Source organism: Eschrichtius robustus, chromosome 3 (genome assembly GCF_028021215.1).
Source record: "Eschrichtius robustus isolate mEscRob2 chromosome 3, mEscRob2.pri, whole genome shotgun sequence".
Classification (NCBI taxonomy): Eukaryota; Metazoa; Chordata; class Mammalia; order Artiodactyla; family Eschrichtiidae; genus Eschrichtius; species Eschrichtius robustus.
This window is the reverse complement of record NC_090826.1, coordinates 76,439,959-76,458,099: the sequence shown is the minus strand read 5'-3', so window position 1 is coordinate 76,458,099 and position 18,141 is coordinate 76,439,959. Positions and strand designations below refer to the sequence as shown.

Here is an 18,141-nt window from a genome sequence, read left to right as displayed (position 1 = left end):
AGCAATCCCTTTGGTAAATTCAATACAGGACACCAACCAATATAAGATTGCCCCTTCTATCAAAGGACAGACACACATAAGATTTTATGGAAAGTCAAATCTAAGAAAGTCTAGTTTTGAATGCATTCTAGTGGTTGTGCTGGAGTTAAGGATATCCAGAAGTCTTACTCAGAAGCACAAAATGTGATCCTTGTGCTCCAAGGGCATATAATCTAGTTTTGTTCACATGCAAAGAAAACCTACACTGTGAGGTTGTGTGATGCCAAATATTAATTGAACAGAACAGATAAGTGTTATAGAAAGTCACAGAAAGGACACATTATTACTCTACTACACATAGAGTAGTCAGGTAAACCCTACAGCATGAGACAGGAGACATCTAATAATGTTTAGAAGGCAGTTGGAAGTATGTAACTAAAGCTTGGGAAAGAACACCAGGTTAAAGGTACAATTGTTTGAGTATTTGCGTAGATGTGATAGATAAGATTTCCATCGGGAGATATACAGTGAGAAGGAAAGGAAGGTTAAAGCTTGAGGAAAAGAGTAAGACAGTGAAAATAAGAAAAGACAGATTTAAAAAAATAATAGAACATTTGGAAATTTAAAATACAGTCATTAAAATAAAAATCTTACTGACTGATTAATAGCTTATTAGATGCAGATGAAGAGATATTAGTAAATGAAGATAGTTCTGAGGAAATTATACAGAAAGGCAGCATGAAGAAATAGGGAATGAAAAGTATGAATTAAGAAAAATGAGGATAGGGTGAGAAAGTTCAATATATTATCCAATAAGATTTCCAGAAAGCAGGATAAGAAAGAAGGAGAGAGACAAATTTGATGAGATAATGGTTGATAATTTCAAAACTTTGAAAGAATTGATGAAATAATGTCTCAAGGTCAATAATCAGAAGTCTCAAGCAAAATAAAAGGAAGTATACTCTAGGCACATTGTAGCAAATTGGAATACTGCAAAAAGAAAGATAAAATCTAGAAAGGAATCAGATATAAAAGATAGGTTACTTGTAAAGAAATAACTATTGGATTAGCAATAGAGTAGCAACAGATTTCTCAAGAACAACAGTGGAAGCCAGAAGTTAATTAAACAGTATCTTCAAGGAGCTGAGGAAAACCCAATAAACTTAGAATTTAGTACACAACAAAAGTATCACTTAATAGTTCCAAATAATGACACTTTTCAGACAAAGACTGAGAAAATTTACCTCTCACAGATTGTCATTGAAAGACTAAAATATCCACATTAATTCTGTACATTGTTTAAAGATATATTCATATGTCTTACATATGTATCATATACAGTACATGTAAGTGGTAAAATTATAAAAACAAGCGTTTATGGGGATATATGTATACGTATAGCTGATTCACTTTGTTATACAGCAGAAACTAACACAACATTGTAAAGCAATTATACTCCAATAGAGATGATAAAAAAATAAATGAAAAATAAGGAAAAAAAATAATAAAAAAAATAAAAACAAGCATGGGAATTAAAAAACACCTAATTCAAAATAGTGTTTATCTGTGAGAGGAGAGAAGAGAATTGAATTAGAGCTTCATTTGTATTTTTTAAGCTAGTTATACAGGCATTCATTCTATTTTTTAAGGCATTTTTTGGTCTACTTGAAATATATTTAAAAAGGGAGTAGGGAGTTTTAAGAAAAGGAATGATCTACAATATCAAATATTGCATGAGAAAATGAGGACAGGAAATTCCACAGATTTGGATACTTAAAGCCCACTGAATATGCTCCAGAGAATTGTTTTCCTAGAGAAGGGAGAATGAAAACGTCCATTCCAGTCTGCCTACATGTGTTCCTATCATTTCTCCCCTCCTGTTATAGTAAAAGAGATGTCCCTCTGCCCATCAAATATCAGCCCTTTCCCTGTGTGTTCTGGATGCTACCTCTCCCACCTTTTTAGGGTCCATATATTTACCCCTTTCTTTCCTATATTTTCATTTTCTCCCTTTCTACAAGTTCCTTTCCAATATTTAAACATGCTTAAGTCTCTCCTTTTTTTTAAACTCCTCTTCCCCCTGATTGCTGCGAAACCAAATACTGCCTCTTTTCACTCTCACAATCCTATTCCGACCACTGCCTTTTTTATCTCCTTCCCATGTCAAACATCTTAAAAGAATTATCTCCAATTAGTGTCTCAATGTCTGTACCTCCCATTTACCTCTGAAACCACTCTAATGTAGCTCCTCTTCCGACCCCCATTCCACAAAAATTATTCTCCTTAAGGTCACCAGTGATTTCTCTGTCTTGACCTCTTACCATTACTTATTCTGCACTATTTCCTTCTTATCCATCATCATCATAAATGCAGTATTTATTGAGCATTTACCATATGCCAGACACTGTTTTAAGCACTTTATGTGTATTGTTTCCTTCTTGAAACCTCTCTTCCTTTGGCTTCTATGACATAACACCCCTCTGATATTCCTTCTACTTCTCAAGTAGATACTCTTTGGTTTCTTTGCTCATCCTCGTCTCTTCATCTTTAATAGATGAAGTTCCTCAAGTCATCATCCTTATTCCTCTATTCTTCTCACTTTATACCACAGATACTGCTTCCACTCATATATGTCTATATATACACAGATGACTTTCAATTTTATTTTCATTTCATCCACTAGTATTTCAGCATGTAATTCTTTAAAAGATAAGAACTCTTTTTTTTTTTTTTTTTTGGTTAAACGTAACCACAATACCATTATCATACCCAAAACAAAATTAATAATAATTCCTTAATATTGGCAAATACTGGGTCAGTGGCAACTTTCCAGTTGTCTCATAAATATTATAAAATTCAGGTTCTAATCAAGTTACTCACTTGATTGCAAACCTTTAGTGGTTTCTCAATATTCTTAGAATAAAGAACAAAATCTATAACCTGTCCTACAGATCTTGCACAATTTTTCCTTGTTTATCTAGTCAGCCAGACCAATAGAATTGAATCTAGAGGCCTAAAATGTTATTTCACATCTATTATCTTGAGTTGACATCTAATTGATAATAATAAGTCAAAAAAAGGAACTGAAACACTCATGGTGAAATTTTTGTCTTTTGGAGTTTGTTTTGACAAAAACCAGGGAGTTGAGAAATACTGATTAGAGAAATGATGCAGGCCTGGCTCAGCTAAGGTAGAGATGCTAATGGAAGGGTCCTGATAGACATTACCCTTGGACAGCCTGCCACATATGCTACACAGCAAACTCTCAGGGTTTGGGGAAAATCCAATACAATTTAAATTGTTTTCTTTGTTATCCCTGGACAACCTTCACAAGGACAGACTGCCTAGATGGACCTCTTTGCTGTCAGCTAATTAGTTTACCACTAAAGATGTGCAAACACAACTCAGTCTTCTGAGACTGTCTGCAGTTTTTTCCTCATAAGTACAGTTTTTGCCCTTGTTCCTGGATAGCAGTCTAATGACTGTCTCCCTGTATGTTAAAAATTTTGTTTGTAGGTAAATAACTAAATGTCTCTGAGTTGTTCTTTGATAATAAAAACTTAGTTGTACTCTCAAATTTGTTCTTTCTCCACTCTTTCTCACCTTAATACCTCCACCAGCTCAGTTTTTCAAGATGGAAATCTGGGAATATATTCAATGCTTTCTTGTCCCTCATGCCTGGTTCCTTCCCAATATCCAATTCATCACCAAGATCTGAATCTGCTTTCACAATACATCTTGACAGCAACCACTATAGTCTGAGCCCAAACCATGTATTGTTTGGGCTATTGAAATACTCTCCTAATTGGCCCTAATTGCTTTCCCTACATTCACATTCATCTCCTTCCATTTCATTTCCCCAGGGAGTCAGAATGTTCTTTTAAAACCATATATCTTATCACATATCTTTCCCTGTTTAAATACTTCAAATGGCTTCTATGATACCTATGATAAAATGATAAATCCTGAATTCGTAACATGGCCTATTCTTTCACAAGGCCCTGCTTGATCTGGCCCCCATATACGCCTGTCTAATCTAATCTGGTACTGTTGTCTCCCTTACAAGTATAGCTACACTGACCTTCTTTCAATTCTTTTGGCACCAAACCTTTTCCCACCTCAGGACCTGCACTCATGCTGTCCCTCTGTCTTAAATTTGTGATGGGGATATGTGAACCAACTTCTAAAGAATAAGAAGATGTCAGCCTAACCTAAAAAATTAATTGCTGTGAACCTCAAGTACTGTGCTTAACTCCAGTGTTCAGTTGAGCTGTTAGATGATTCCCATATTTTTAAAGAATAAGAAGTTGTTTCACAAATCACTTCCTCAGAGGGTTAAGGATTCTCTTCTAATGTCCTTCATAGCTCTAAACACAATTTATAATTTTATTAATTTATATAATTGTCTGATAACTCATCCCTATTAGTCTGTGAACTCTAAAAGGAAAGAGATTGTATCTACTTTTTAAAAATTCTGTGTAATAATTGTCTAGCATATAGCAGATACCAAATACTTACTTTGAACAAGTGAGTGAGTGAGATGTTGGGGGAAGCATTTTAGTTCAGTGCCTGGCAGACAATACTCAACTTGATTTTCCTTTTTCATTTTAAATATTTACATTAGATTTTGGTCTTTTATTTAATGGAATGTTGCTAGGTTTTTTAAAAAGAAAGTATGTATTTTAAATCTTTCAGATGGCTACAGATGTCCACTAGATGTCAGCCTAACTGAAAAAATTAATTGCTATGAACTTCAAGTATTGTGCGTGATTCCAGTGTTCTGTTGAGCTGTTAGATGATTCCCATATTTTTAATTAAATGAAGAGATAATGTTTTTGTAAATACCTTTGAATTTGAGATTGTGGATGCTCCATGATTGTATACTGAGTACTGAGAATATAATTCTCTTGTGTTGTAAAAGGCTATAGCGATCTTGGATTCTTTGTCAAAGAACTCTATTAATAGTAAAATATTTATGAAATATAATAATAAGGTAATAAAATCTGCTAATATTTATTTGGCATCAACTACATGCCAGACACTTTGCTAAATGCTTAAATGTTTTATCTCATTTAATCTCAATTGATTTCTAAATTAGGACAGTAACTAAAACTATCTCAAATGATTAAAGAATCCTGTGAGATAAGTAGTATTACTAACACCACTCAAAAACTGGAGTTTAAAGAGGTTAAGTAGCTGTTCTTAAAAACTCCAAAAGAGATAGCATAACATATCATAATTACTTATTTATTAAAAATAAACACTTATTTATAAAAAATAAAGATTAAAAAAAACTCTTCGGTCAAGAGGTTGTTATTTAATTTTATTTATTTTATTATTTATTTTGGCTGCACTGGGTCTTAGTTGCGGCACGTGGGATCTTTTAGTTGCAACATGTGGACTTCTTAGTTGTGACATGCATGTGGGCTCTAGTTCCCCGACCAGGGATCGAACCTGGGCCCCCTGCATTGGGGCCCCCTGGAGTCTTACCCACTGGACCACCAGGGAAGTCCCAAAGATGTTTTAATAATGGGGGACTTGTCAACATTCATTGCCACTTGGAACTGAGGATTTTGTTTATATTACAGCTAAATAAATGATGTTGTTTAGTGGAAGAGATTAGGATGGTTGTGGAAAGAGCACAGATTTGGAATTACACAGACTTTGGTTTGCATTTCAGTATCACCATTTAGTGGCTTTACTCTGATGTTGGGCAGGTTATTTCATATCTTTGAGCCTCAGTTGCCTTGTCAGTTAAGAGGGGTTATAATATAATGCCTGCTTTACAGTGCTGAAGTAAAGGTTAGATAGGAAAGTATATGGAAAGTGCCTACCACAGTGACTGGCATGTAATAAGTCATAGTTTTTATTATTTTTTTTATAAATGTCTCAATCTGAGAACAATAGATATTAATTTTGTGGATACTATGGGTAAACAAACCCTTATATTTTTGTGATGGTAGATGAATATGCAAAATACCAATGCCAAGTTCATACCCGAATGACTTAAAATTCATCTATGCACAGTTACATGCAAAGATTAATTATTTAACTTGCAAAATTATTGATAATATTTTTATTGAGGAGCTAAGGATTAAGATCATATATTTTGTACTCAGTTGACATTTTTCAAGTACCTTTGGTGTTTGGGTATGATGATGAAGGAGGTAGAGAGAAATGAGATTCACTATCTTCTTTCCATGTTTATCACTACTTACCATTTACTAATATAGTACATTACTTCTTGCTTAGATTCCTTTAATAGCCTCCCAAATCATCTCTCCATTTCAGTTTCCTTTGCTCAAGTTGGAAAGATGAATACTCCACAAATTACAGCTCAAACCATATGACAGCTTGCTCAAGTATCTTCAGTCTCCATTGCCTACCAATGTAAGTATACACTAATCTTGGTTGGAGTCATATTGTAGACTGTTTCCCCATTTTTACTTTACGATATGCCCCTGTGTACATCCAGAGCCGGATCAGGATATGTGAGCACACAAACTAACAATTATAAAAGTACTTATCTATGTTTATAAACAAATATAGTATGTTTTGTGTGGTTTATGTACATGGTATCATACTGTACCTATAATTCGGTAGTTTCCTTACTCAATATTATATATATGAAATCTGTTTAATATTGATTTAGAGGTAGGTAGACATGACCTATTTCTTTCGGCCGTTGTATAGACCCATCTTACGAATACACCACATTTTGTTTGTCCAGTCCGCTACTGGGGGATAGTTAGATTGTTTCCAGTTTTCACTCTTAAAAATCATGCTGTAGTGAACATCTTCATGTATCCTAGAACACAAATATTAAGAGTTTCTTTAAGAGGTCTACATATAAGTGTCTGCATACTTTTTATTTTACTAACTACCACCAGTTGCCTTCAGCAGAAAGTCCCTGTTTCCTCCCATTTTCACGAAAGCTTGATAGATATTATTAGGTGGAAATAGTATCTTCTGGGGTTTTTTTTTTTTCAAATCTGCATTTCTTTGGCTGACTTCGAGATTGAGACTCTTTTCCTAAGGTGATTGGCCTTTTAATTTTCCTTCCCTGTGCATTGACAATTCGTGTCCTTTGCCCATTTTGTTGTTGTTGTTGAATTGTTGACATTTTTTTCTTTTTTCCCCCTCTTTTTTTTTTTATTGAATCTAAAAATATCTGCTTCTTATTTGTCATAAACCTTTCTTTTTTTTTTAAAATTTTATTTATTTATTTATTTATGGCTGTGTTGGGTCTTCGTTTCTGTGCGAGGGCTTTCTCTAGTTGCGGCAAGTGGGGGGCCACTCTTCATCGCGGTGCACGGGCCTCTCAATATCGCGGCCTCTCTTGTTGCGGAGCACAGGCTCCAGACGAGCAGGCTCAGTAATTGTGGCTCACGGGCCCAGCTGCTCCGCGGCATGTGGGATCTTCCCAGACCAGGGCTCGAACCCGTGTCCCCTGCATTAGCAGGCAGATTCTCAACCACTGCGCCACCAGGGAAGCCCCTGTCATAAACCTTTAGTGTCTTTAAATTTTTTTTTTTTACTATCTTAATTTTATATGTAATTAAAATTCAAAGAATTGAGTATTTTAATACCTGAATATGATGTATTTCTTCATTTTTTCAGCTCTTTAATTACTATTATGAATTTATTTGCTTATAAATAGTAATATAATTGAATTTCATACATTGAATTCTTATATTCCTAGAGTTTTGGTTGCATCTCTCAGGATTTTCTATGAAAATGATTATGATTTTCAAATTATGACAATTTTGTCACTTTAAAATACTCATATTTATTCATTATCGTGTCTTTTTGCGTTGGTTAGGGCCTCCAGTATAATACTGACTAGGAGCAATGCTAGCAGGTATCTTGGTGCACTCCTGACTTTAATCTGCATGCTTCTAATATTTCCTATAAATTATGATGCTTGGTATAGAATTGTCTAGATACTTGCTAAAGTTTCTTTTAAATCCCAGTTTTCCAAATTTTTGTTTCTTAAAAATCATGAATAAGTAGTTGAATGTATCAAATGCCTTTTCTGCATTTATTGAGATACTTATGTTTTTCTCCTTTAATCTGTTAATATGGTAAATTGCACTGATAGTTTTTATTTTTCGTCATTATTATCAGTTTTGCTTTTTTATTATTCCAGTTTTTTTATTATTATTAGTTCATTTCATTTGGAACTCAGATATATAATTTAATTAATAATTTTCCTCAGTTGATGATACTCTATCATCATTTGACCATGTCTCCTCTGCTGTATCATTTTACTTATTTTCATTTTCATTATCCACAGCTCTGTTCCATTTCTTCTACCCACACTTTTACTTTAGTGCGTTTGTTATATATCCTGATATAATAAAGTGTTATTTTTGTGTGTGTGTCTATGCATTAATTTATACAAATGTTATTGGTTTATAGCTATTGCTTTGTTTCAACTTTTTTTCACTCAACACTGTATGTTTAACTCTATTTTGTTGCTAGATATGCATCTGCTGTATTGTTTTTAAGTATAGTATAGTATATTAGTAATATATAGTATAATATTTCAGATTATGTACGCTTTGCATTTACTTATCTATTCCCCCAGAGATGGGCACCTAAAGTAACTTTCAACTTTCTGCAACTATAAAATAACACTGTGATAAATATCTTCATGTAAGTTGCTTTTTGATTTGTGCCCTGGTTAATTTGATGCTTATACCCAGGTATGTGATTGTTGGAACATGAGATAATTTGTACATTGATTTTATTAAATTCCACCAGATTATTTTCCATAATACTGCCTCAGTTACACTCCTGCCAGTAGAGTAGAAGAAATCTTATTTCTCTACTTTCTTACCTACAATTGCTGTTATCTGATTTTTTTTTTTTTTTTTTTTTTTGGCTGCGTTGGGTCTTCGTTGCTGCGCTCAGGCTTTCTCTAGTTGCAGTGAGCGGGGTCTACTCTTCGTTGTGGTGTGCGTGCTTCTCATTGTGCTGGCTTCTCTTGTTGCGGAGCACAGGTTCTAGGCGCACGGGCTTCAGTAATTGTGGCACGTGGGCTCAGTAGTTGTGGCTTGCAGGCTCTAGAGCGTAGGCTCAGTAGTTGTGGCGCATGGGCTTAGTTGCTCCACGGCATGTGGTATCTTCCCGGACCAGGGATCAAATGCATGTCCCCTGCATTGGCAGGCGGGTTCTTAACCACTGTGCCACCAGGAAGTCCCTGATTTTTAATTTTTATTAATTTGATTAATGTTAAGGTATATATCAATGTTGAAATTGGCATTTCTCTGATTCTACTGTGTTTCTCTGATTTCTATACTTACTTGCCACTGAGCTTCCTTTTATTTTTATTTTTTTAAAGTTTTATTTATTTATTTTTGACGTGGACCATTTTTTAAAGTCTTTATTGAATTTGTTACAATATTGCTTCTATTTTATGTTTTGGTTTTTTGGCCATGAGGCATGTGGGATCTTAGCTCCCCGACCAGGGATTGAACCCACACCCCCTTCACTGGAAAGTGAAGTCTTAACGACTGGATTGCCATGGAAGTCCCTGGGCTTCCTTTTAAATGATTTACCTACTTATATCCTTTGCCTGTTTTTCTATTGAGGTTTCCTGTCTTTTTCTTATTCATTTGCAACTGTTTCTTATACATGCCGTATATTAATTCCTTAGCAGGTTTTAAACACTGAAAATATTTTCTTTGGTCTGTCAACTGTCAGTTTTGCCTATGACATCCTTGTGAGCAGAAGTTCTCAATTTTGATATATATAAATCCATTTTTAAAAAATGTTTTGTGTTTTTAGGTCTTGCTTAAGAAGTCCTTTCAACCCTAAAATCACTCAGATATTTCCTTTTATTTTCTTCTATTAGCTTTTAAAATTTGCCTTTTACACTTGAGACTATATTCCAGATGGCATTCCCCTGTGTGTATGGCATAAATCAGGGAATACTACTTTATTCTTCTGGATATATTGAGCTAGTTTTCCTAACACTATCTGGAAAGTAATCTATTTTTTTTCAATTGATTCATGGTGCTGCCTTTAACAGACATCAGTTTCTGTTTCTGAACTTTCTATTCTGTTACATTGTGTATTTGTTTCTGTGTAATTGCATACTACATTTATTCCTATAGCTTTGTAGATTGTATTAATATCTGGGAAAGAAGTTCTTCCATTTTACTTATCTTTTTCAAAATTAGATGAGTTTTTCATGAACCTTTATTTCATGTAATTTCAATGATGTGATTGTTAAATCTTCTAGAATTTTTATTGAAATCTGAATTAGTTATCTATTGCCGTATAACTAATTACTCCATAACTTAGTGGCTAAAACAACAATAAATATTATCGCTCTGCTCTGTGGAGCTCTATTCAAAATATCTTAATTGAATGGTTTCTGTCTTGAGGTCTCTCATGAGATTGCAACCAAGATGTCAACTGGGGCCACAGTCATCTAAAGGCTTGACTTGGGCTGGGAGATTCCTCTCCAAGTAGGTTCACTGACATGGCTACCAAGTTGATGTTGACAGTTGGCAGCATCAGTTCCTTGTCACATGAATCTTGTGACAGAGCTTCTTGAATATCCTTACAACATGGAGGCTGATGTATGCTACAGCAAGTGATCCAGGAGATAGCAAGGTAGAAGCTGCAACGTTATTTATAACCTAGTCTCAAAAGTCACACTCCAACGTTCCTGCAATAGCCTATTGATTGCACAAGACAGCTCTCCTCAGTATGAGAGGGGACTCCACCAGGAAGCAAGAATCACTGGGGGCCATCTTGGAGGCTGAGTACCTCAGTTCACCCTCTGGCTGCCAATAATTAATGTCACTCTCATATGCAAAATAGACTCATCCTTCTCACAAGACTCCCCTAAATCTCATCCCACTACAGAATCAGCTTAAAGTCCAGAATCTCATCTAAATAAGGTCCAGAGGTGATGAGGCTTCTTGGGTGTAGTTCCTTAAGTACAGTTCTTTGAGTACAGTTTCTTTTGATCTGAAAACTTGTGGACTTAAGAGAGGGAGCCAAACAATGCCATGTATATCAGGAGGCAAGAATCATTGGGGGCCAGTCTTAAAGGATGGCTACCACAAAATTTCATTTAACATTTCTTATAAGACAGGTCTGTTGGAGACAAATTCCTTCAATCTTTGTTTAAGAAAGTATTTCTCCTTCACTTTTTTCTTTTTTTTTAGATTAAAACCCTTTTCAGTTAGGTTTTTACAATATAAAATAGATTTAATATTGAAATGACACAAATTTGGAATCATTATTAACTTTATTTGCCACTCTTTATAGACATTGGTCCACTTCCACGTGAAAACTAGGGAGCATCTACTTCCACTTAACATTCTATAGAACGATGTTGTACTGCAAACCAGAGTAACTTACTTACAAAAGGGGAAAAATTACTGAAATCATGCCCCAAGATGTCCCCCAAATGTTTTTGTGTGTATAATTACAAGCGTCTATAACTCCACAAAGCTAGTTCCTTCTTAGATCAATGTAGTATCTTTAATATCCACACCTGACCATTCGGATCACCAAACTTTCAGAAGAGGTTAAATAACAGCTATAGTCTGTCAATCAGATGGAAGTCCAAATCTAAGTAAGTGACTGTATAAGCACATACATAGTTTAGAGTTGCTTGAAGATAAAAACCTTTACTTTACTCGTTTCAGATTAAGATGTTTATGTTCATAGTATATAACAGTCCAATTATAACTTTCACCTGTCATGTGTAAGGAAGTAAGTTAAGCATCTCAAAGTCAGTGCATTTTCCCAACATAAATAACACAAACTGTTATTTCAGTGCATGTTTCCAAATATTAAATGGAATGAAATTCATTATATTAAATGGTTATATCAATCATAGTATTTGAGCATATTATGGAACCTATATCACACAAATCAACTCACATCAATACTATAATTAATTCACTCTAAAAGAACATCATCACAGGCACACAAAAGAGAGAACACAATCTGCTTTTTTATAAATTCATACTATCTACTTTACACTAAAAGATTTATTATAACGAGACAGCTGATTTCCAAACCCCTTTTCTAAGTTGGCATAAGGAAAGTTCAATCCATTCGAATCTTCTGGTTTGTCATCCTATAAATGATGCTATCATATCCAGGATCCATGTTCCAAATATTGTAAGAGGTGATAATCACAGCCAAGGCCAAGGTGATCATTATCCAAAGTATCATGTTGAAAACCACTGGATATTCAAAATTATACTTATATGCGAGGTTATAGGTACTTGATGGGTCTGTCGCTTGTTTTGCCTGAAGGATAGTCCTAGTCTTCCTCGCAAGGGATGTGTCGAACGATCTGACAGTCACTAACTCTACCACTGCATTCCCACTGTAGAGACTGTACATGTCATCTGCAAACTTTTGTAGAGCATCAGCAAGGATCTTAGAAGCATCTCTAAATTGTTCAGAGTCTTCCCCGTAACGTTTCCCAATTTCATCCAAACCTGCCAGCTCCAGTGAGTATAAATCAGGAGAATGATCCTTGGCTAGATGCTTATGTCGAGACAACAAACTTGCAATATCATGTAGCACTTGCAGTTCAGAAAGAAAAAGCAGATCAACTTCATTGTTCCTACTCAGAGAATTGAGGGGAAGTGAACTGAGAACAGAGTTTTCTTGAAACAGTCGATTGCGGAGCTCTCTTAGCGTTACTGAGAGATCTTCAAAAACCGAGTTTGCCTTCCCCACCATGTACACTCTTTCCTCACTGGGAGCCAACTGTAAAACTACAGGAGTTTCTTCAGAAAATAAGGAGTGAATGGAATTTGCAACGCTGTCAAGACTAAAAGGAACTGCATTTTCCAAAGGGTACGAAATGACACTGCCTGGGGGTAGAGCAAGCTTGTCCACTCCCTTCACCGTCACCATAACGGTAGCCCGAGGACGGTGGAATAGGTTACCCACTGCAAGTCCCGGCCAAGAAAGGTCTTCTTTCACAGAGAAGCCCATGGACAATGCAGCCACGTCTGGGATTCGCTCTCCTGGTATGGGCCAATTTCCATCCCGGAAAACAACAGACCCTGGTGATCTTAATATACTAAACTCGTCCCCTAAGATACCCGCCACCAAGAAGGACAAGAGCACGACGAGCACAGCCATGGTTCCGCGGCGGCCGCAGCGGTGCAGGACGACACGGAGCGGGCCGGCGGGACGCGATCGACCACCGCAGCACGAGGGGGTGACGAGCTCGGGCTCGCCCCGACTCCCTGAGTCCGCCTCGTCCTCGCCTCCTCTGGGACGGCTGCCGCCTTCTCCACCAACCGCCAGCTACGCCGCGGCCTGGGGAAGAGACGAAGCCTGGGAGACGTAAGCATCGTGGGCGGAGCCTAACGTGATGGATGGAAGGCCCTGCCAATGGCAGGCAGCGATCGAAGAGCCGGGCAGTTCCTCCCCCGGCACGTGACGACCGGTCACGGGATGGAGGGTACGGCGGGTGGTCGGGGGCTGGGGGGATGACGGAACCTGTCGAGCGGTCTAGAGAGCCCACAGGGTGGGGCTGCCTCCCGGGTGCGGACCCTTTCGCCAGTCTCGAGCGACGGTCTCCAACCAGGGTGTCTGTCTGTCCCGGTCGCGTGGCCCCGCCCCGCTACGGGTGCAGCTGTGGAAGCTGCAAGGGTGGTTTGGGTTTCGCTATAACAATTACACAGATCCACTTTTTTTTTTGAATGAAAGATTCTTTAAAATCTATAGTGCGTTACAATTTTCAAGTGTCACATACATGATTTCATATAATCCCATAATAAACTTTTTTTAACCCTCTACCACTATATTGCCCCATACCCTTTCCTTCTCCCCACTAGTAACCACTAGCTTGTTCTCTATAGCTGTGAGTTTGCTTCTTTTGTGTTTTATTCACTAGTTTGTTATATTTTTAAGATTCCATATGTAAGTGATATCATACGGTATTTGTCTTTCTCTGTCTGACTTATTGCACATAGCATAATGTCCTACAAGTCCATCCATGTTGCTGCAAATGGCAAAATTTCATTCTTTTTTATGGCTGAGTAGTATTCCATTGTATGTTTATCTACCACATCTTCTTTATCCATCATCTGTTGATGGACACTTAGGTTGCTTCTGTACATTGGCAATGGTAAATAACACTGCTATGAACATTGAGGTGCACGTATCTTTTTGAATTAGTGTTGTTGGTTTTTTTGGATATATACCCAGGAGTGGAATTGCTGTGTCATATGGTAGTTCTACTTTTAGTTTTTTGAGAAACCTTCGTACTGTTTTCCACAGTGCCTGCACCAATTACATTCCCACAACAGTGTATGAGGGTTCCCTTTTCTCCACAACCTTGTCAACATTTGTTATTTGTGTTCTTTTTTTTTTTTTTTTTTTGTGTTCTTTTTGATCATAGCCATTCTGATGTGTGTGGGGTGATATTTCATTGTCATTTTGATTTGTATTTCCCTGATGATTAGCGATGTTGAGCATCTTTCCATGTGCCTGTTGGCCATCTGCATTTTCTCTTTGGAAAAATGTCTATTCAGTTCTTCTGGCCATTTTTTAATTGAGTTTGTTTTTTTGATGTTGAGTTGTATGAGCTGTTTATATATGTTGCATGTTAACCCCTTATCAGTCATATCATTTGCAAATATCTTCTCCCATTCAGTAGGTTGTTTTTTTGCTTGTCGATGGTTTCCTTTGCTGTGCAAAAGCTTTTGAGTTTAATTAGGTCCCATTTGCCTATTTTTGCTTTTGTTTCCTTTGCTTTAGGAGACGGATCCAAAAAAACACTGCTTCAATTTGTGTCTAAGAGTGTCCTGCATATGTTTTCCTCTAGAAATTTTATAGTATCCAGGCTTACATTTAGGTCTTTAATCCATTTTGAGTTTATTTTTGGATAGCTACTTGTAAAAGATTAAAATTAGAACATTCTCTAATACCATATACAAAAATAATCTCCTTTGCTTTTGAAGAATAATTTGGCTGGACAGAGAATTCTAGGTTGGTGGTTTCTCTTTCAACACTTTAAATGTATCACTCCACCCGCTTCTTGCTTGCAGGGTTTCTGAAGAGAATTCTTATCCTGTTCCTTTGTAGGTAAGGTGTTTTTTATTTCCAGCTTCTTTCAAGACTTTTTGTCTTTTTTTTTTCTGCAATTTGAATATGATATGCCTAGTTATAGATTTTTTTTTGAAATTTATTATACTTGGTGTTCTCTGAGTTTCCTTAATATGTGGTTGATATTTGTCATTAATTTTGGAAAATTCTCAGCCATTATTTATAGTTTCTTTTCCTTTCTCTTTCTCCTTCTCCTGCTACTCCCATTGAATGTGTGTTGCACTTTTTGTAATTGTCACATAGTTCTTGGATATTCTATTCCATTTTTTCTTTTCTTTTTTCTCTTTGCTTTTCAGTTTGGGAAGTTTCTATTGACATATCTTCAAACTTACTAATTCTTTTATTGGCCATGTGCAGTCTACTGATGAGTCCATCAAAGACATTCTTCATTTCTGTTACAGTGTTTTTGATTTTTAGCATTTAATTTTGAGTCTTTATTAAGGCTTACATGTCTCTGCTTATATTACTTACCTGTTCTTGCATGTTTTCCACTTTTTATATTAGAGCCCTAGGATATTAATCATAGTTATTTTAAATTCTTTTTTAAAAATTTTTATTGGATTATAGTTGATTTACAATGTTGTGTTAGTTTTAGGTGTACAGTGAAGTAAATCAGTTATATATATATCTCTCCACTCTTTTTTCGATTCTTTTCCCATATAGGTCATTACAGAGTATTGAGTAGAGTTCCCTGTGCTACACAGTAGGTCCTTATTAGTTATCCATTTTATATATAGTAGTTTGTATATGTTAATCCCAATCTCCTAATTTATCCTTCTCCCCTTTTCCAGTTATTTTAAATTCTTGATCGGATGATTCCAAAACTTCTGCTATATCTAAGTCTGGTACCGATGCTTTTGGTCTTTTCATACTATTTTTTTGCCTTTATCATGCCTTGTAATTTTTGGTTGAAAGCCACACATTGTGTATTGGGTGAAAGGAACTGAGGTAAATAGGCCTTTCATCTGAGGTTTTACACTATCTGGCTATTAGTTAGGGTATGCTTACTGCTGTAGCTTTAGGTGTCAGAGACAAAAATTTCCTCTAGTGTCTATTTTTGTCTCCTTGGATGTTTTGGGCTTCCCTAGAGACTCCTTCTTAAATTGGTTCTGAGGCTTCCATTTCTTCTATCTGTAATCCTCTGTTATTATACTGCAGCCTTATTCATGTGATGATAAGGTGTGAGGGAAGGGGAAGCATCTTATAGTCCTATAATTAGGTCTCATTTTTTTAGTGTGCTTGTCCCCTGAGCTGTGACCTTCACACGTTTTATAGATTTTTTTTTTCCTTTGATAAGACAGGAACAACTAAATGGCTCTGGAGTTGGGTATTTCTCTTCCTCCATGTGGAAGGCTAGTGAGGGTTGGATTTGGGTATTTTCCTCTCCCCACATGAGAGTCTAGGGGAGATTGGAATTGAGTATTTCTCTTCCTCAAAGTTGGTTGGGCTCTTGTAAAACCCAAGCTGTATGGTTAGGTAATATTGTTTCCCTTGAGGACAGCCTTTTGTTAAGGAGAACAGAATGCTCTGGGCATATTTCAAAATGATTACTTTTCCATCTCCCCTGCTAAAAATCTGAAAGAATTTTTCACCAATTCTCACTTCTGAGAACCTGGTGGGGCTCCTGGAGCAAAAGCTCAGGAAAGTGTGGAGGTTCCTCTAAGGCCCTCTGGAGTTTTTAACTCTTAAGTTTAGCTGCACTGAGCCTCTTGCAGTTCATCATTTATAGTTTGTCTTCTATTGGTACTGGCTTCAATGGCAAGGTTCAGCTCCTGGGCTTCTGTTCTTGGTAAGCTGTGATTCTCTATATTAATGGGGCAGCAGATAGTGATGTGGCCTTAATTCTTTGATGGATCTAAGAAGAATTGTTGATTTTCAGTTATTCAGCTTTTTTTCTTGGGAGGATGGTAGTGATGACATCTAGCTCTTTATGTGTCAGACTGGTGCTATTGATTTTTATAAATTGATCTTGTGTCTGGTAACTTTACAGAACTCTCTTATTAGTTTTAATTATTTGTTAATTCTGTTGGATTTTATATGTCACCTGAAAGTAATTACAGTTTTGTATCTTTCTTCCCAACTATTGTATATTCTATTTTTTTTTTTAACTGCATAGGAATCTTACTTTCCTCAGTGACTGTTAAAGCTTTGTAAATCATTTCTCAGTACAGTGGCCAAGTAGATAGAATAAATTATTCCTTGACCCTTTGAGACTTTCATAATCAACAGTAATTTTTTATGATTTATAGACTCTTAAGTGATTTGTTTTCCTCAGAATTTAGAATTCTTCCTCTTTTGTGTCTAATTTCTCATCCCTACTTGAAGATTTAATGCCCTCTTTTAAAATTCTTTTAAAGATTAAGATTGGACATTAAGGTTCATAGTATCAGGTTAATAAAGTTTTCAAAGGTTTCATTTTTAATGAATAATGGTGGTTGAATTATAATATAATTTTATATGTGTATTGAAATGATAATATAGTTTTCCTTTTTAATCTATTAATGTGGTAAATTACATTGATTTTCTAATATTAAACCATCTTTGGATTCCTAGGATAAATTCAACTTGGTCATAATATGTTATTATTTTTTATATATTCTTCTGGATTTGGTTTGCTAATGTCTTATAATTTTTTTCCAACTTTTCCAGATGTATCATATAACTTCCTCCTTTCAGACATTCAAAGATTTTTTGAAATATTCCTGCCTGTAAACAAAGGATTTTCCTCTAATATAACTGTTACTCTGTCTCTTTCTCGCTCAGAAAAAATCACACTATTGCTATATTCATAGCTTAATTTACATTTTATTAGGTAGTTTATAAGTTCTATTAACATGATACAGTTAATTTCCTGAAATGCTATGTGTTGTTTCAGGTCACTATTATTAAGTGGTTAGTTTTCATTATATCAAATCCTTATAATACCATGTGCACATGATATCTTGTGGATACTTTTTGATGTAATTGGTCAAATTTGAATTTCTTTGATGGTATGAAAATGTTCATTAGTTTGTTTTCATGAATATTTATTGAATATCTAGTATGTGTCAAGTA

The 18,141-nt window shown here is 35.8% G+C and overlaps 1 long non-coding RNA gene and 1 pseudogene across 1 annotated transcript in view; one reads left to right on the top strand and one right to left on the bottom strand.

The window, feature by feature from the left end:
• LOC137762387 (uncharacterized) overlaps nt 1-18,141 on the top strand; it is a 248,290-nt gene that overhangs the window by 31,932 nt on the left and 198,217 nt on the right. The window contains exon 2 of the long non-coding RNA XR_011073543.1: nt 6,271-6,369. This is a non-coding gene — a long non-coding RNA (uncharacterized lncRNA). The remainder of the gene's footprint in view (nt 1-6,270; nt 6,370-18,141) is intronic.
• Nucleotides 11,230-13,310, bottom strand: LOC137762384 (renin receptor pseudogene; annotated as a pseudogene).